Genomic DNA, 3,211 nt, shown 5'->3' with positions numbered 1-3,211 from the left:
TGCTGACATAGTAAAATATCAGAACCAGCTAGAAAAAGAAAATGATGGGACTAAGCCAAAATGCCCATGCTTTGAACTTAAATGCACAAAACCAGCATCAACATATATGATTCAGTGGTCTGAATTCCAGTATCAAATTCAAACGTCCATTACTAAAGACTTGTCACAGTTTTCCCGTTATCAGACATCCAACATGAAAAACTGAGTTCTCATCTCAAAATAACAGCTCATTGAGTTTGATTTCACTTAAATAAAAATACAGTTCGTTGCAAAATCAGAGACAGAAAACAAAGAAACCGAGTGAACTCGGGACGACGACGTATAAGGAGGAGAATATGCGAGGAAACTATAGGGAACTGGAGGCGTATAGTCTATGGATTCTTTACTCGTTTTTGTGTGTCCGTTTCATCTTCCATATATACAAATTATTTTTGGGTCAACTGATCACTTAGTCATATTTAAATGATAGTTTTAGCTATTAAATTTTTAAAAATTTATAAAAATCCATTAGAATTATCCAACGGTAATAAAATAATTTATTAAATTTATTATAAAATTATAATAATTATTTTTATTAAGCTAACATACAAAGTAGTATATCTTCTAAATACTCTCAATCATTTGACGACGATTTCTTTAATCACTAAGATAAGTTGATTCGTGCAATTAATTTTATAATTCTTAAAAGTTGAATAACCAAAATAATTATATTTATGTAAGGGCTATTTTTTTCCTGTCGTTATATAGTTATAGATTATAGTCAAACGAGATATATGAATATAAATAAATACTTCATAAATTTATTAATTACGTCAAATTATATATAATATGATATTAAATTATAATATATTATATAATTTGTTTGAATAATTCTTAGTTCAATTGATATTTTTTAGAATATTTTTAGAATATATAAATATATTATCTAACAGAAAGCTTATGCATCATATGTCGTTTTAGAGAGTGTTTGAATGAAAATTTAAATAATAGATTCATTTATAAAATTATTTTTAAAATATTAAAATGATTTTTGTTTAAGTAATAAATTTTTAATATTTAAAATGAAAACAATTTAAAATAGTATTATATAAAAAATTAGAAGAACAAGCCCTCTTAATTTTTTAATGGTTTCGTCCTTGCTACCTGACCAATTTCTTTCACATTTAAATTCTAATAAATTTTGGAAATAATTATTTTCTTGAATTCGTATGGATTCTGGCTTTGAACAACCAAATTCCCATTTCATTTTAGATCATCGATTTACCTATGCCTTAATTAGTGGTCTTGTTCACGATTTACCTATGATGTGATATTTATTTTAGTATTTTACGTATAGGTACAAAAATGATCTTTTAGTATTTTACGTATACGTACATAAATGATCCATTGACTATAAGATATTATTTTATTAAGTCCCTTAATTTTTAAAAGTTATAAAATGTTCTTTTGCCTATTGAGAGTTGTTTTGTTAAGTCCATTGACTATTAAAAGTTACAAAATGGTCGTCGACTATTCATTATGTTCCGAACTTATCATCTTCTGTTAAAATTTTGAATACAATCTGAGCTATAATAAAATTAATTTGATATCATAATCTCAAATAATTATCACATCTCAATCAGCATGTTAACGTCTAACTCAGATGACCGTTAATTTTTTAGCAGAAAATGATAAGTTCGAAACATAATAAATAGTCGAGTGACCAGTTTGTAATTTTTAATAGTAGAGTGATCAGTTTGTAATTTTTAATAGTCGAGAGACTCAACAAACCAACTCTCTATAGTAGAGGGACAATTTCATAACTTTTAATAGTCGAAAAACTCAATAAAATATCCTATAATCGAAGGACCATTTACGTACTTTATCCTCTGCATGTTCATTTTAAGCAATCTTGGAAGTTTAATATATGAACTCTGAAACACAACATATCGTATCATTTCACCCATCTCTAGATGCAAAGAACGTTTCTTTCCTGTCAAAGAGGGTAAATAAAAAAATGTCATTCTCAAGATTGCAGCTTACAAGAAATCATTTTGCGGTTGTATTTTTCTGACGAGTTCGCTTGCTGCTCAACAAGGAAAGATAGCCATCTCGGTTCCAAAGATTGTGCACAATATGGCTGTAAAAGCTGAATACCGGGTAACAAAATTAATCACGCTTTGAAATCCTTGATGGTTAAATGTAAAAGTAAAAATAAGAAACACGATTTGCAATCCATCCTAAATAATCGGCATGGAGATGCTAGTAGTCGCATTTATCATCGGTGAGCGCTCCGGGATGTACGTACGACCTGTTGCATCACAAAAGGATTCACCGTGAAAGATAAAACATGAACATTTGACGATATCCGGTAAGAAAGTGTAATGCCTTACAGAATGAAGAAACTATAATGAAATGAACACAATCTGCGAAATGTGCTCTAGGAAATGTGAACATAAAATGTAAAACTAACTTATGGTTGAAGAGGAGAGACTACTAAATACAATTCGATCGAGAACAGGCAAGCTTAGTGCTAAATAATAGATCCCATAACAGACATTCTAACATTTTTTTCCTTAATGTCACTTCTAGGGAAGATCATAAAAAGAAAACAGATGGATACCTTTCTCCTTGACATCAATCCGTAAACTGTCCAGTGTTATTATGCCTTCAGTCAACGGAAGTAGCTCCATCTTAATGGTAGCCGTAGATTGAGCAGGAACACGTCTGAAGCAATCGATTGATTTGTTATCATTTGTGTATTCGAAGTTTGAAATAATATTAGAAAAAGGTGATAGCGATACATTACCCTAATGGTACTCTACCTGCAGCCAGAGATGAGTACATTCCAAAGCAGAAGTTGGAATGAAATTAGCTATTGGAGGCAACTGCTCATCAAAAGAAGTAGACCTAGTCCTAGCATCACCATTCTGTTTCTGACTCTCTGATACAGTGGGCATTGAGCCAAGTCTCTGCATTGCACTAGCATGCCTCTCTCTACTTGCTTTCCCGGCAAAGGCAGAAAAACCAAGAAATGGGCTCCTTGGCGTTGTTGGATAAGAATTCAAGGATAACACAGATGGGGGTGAGGTAAAGGAGGCTGGAGCAAGAACGGTCATAGTTAGATCCTCGGATGTCAAATTTGAAGCCTTAAGAGTTAAGACCTGACAATCACACAAGTGGAATAAGATTCGTCATAGATTAATATGTAAGAAGCATGTAAGGACGAAAG

At 31.3% G+C, this 3,211-nt stretch overlaps 1 long non-coding RNA gene across 1 annotated transcript; it reads right to left on the bottom strand.

Annotated features, from left to right (window-relative positions):
- Positions 1–2,234: 2,234 nt before the first annotated feature.
- LOC120216019 lies at positions 2,235–3,161 on the bottom strand. Its single transcript, XR_005525014.1, has 3 exons — positions 2,789–3,161; positions 2,603–2,706; positions 2,235–2,290 (listed from the first exon to the last, which is right to left on the bottom strand). It is a non-coding gene; the product is annotated as an uncharacterized LOC120216019 (long non-coding RNA).
- Between the last annotated feature and the right edge of the window lie 50 nt (positions 3,162–3,211).

This window comes from Hibiscus syriacus, unplaced genomic scaffold (assembly GCF_006381635.1).
Source record: "Hibiscus syriacus cultivar Baekdansim isolate YM2019G1 unplaced genomic scaffold, ASM638163v2 tig00110156_pilon, whole genome shotgun sequence".
Taxonomy (NCBI): Eukaryota; Viridiplantae; Streptophyta; class Magnoliopsida; order Malvales; family Malvaceae; genus Hibiscus; species Hibiscus syriacus.
This window is presented reverse-complemented; position numbering and strand designations above follow the sequence as displayed.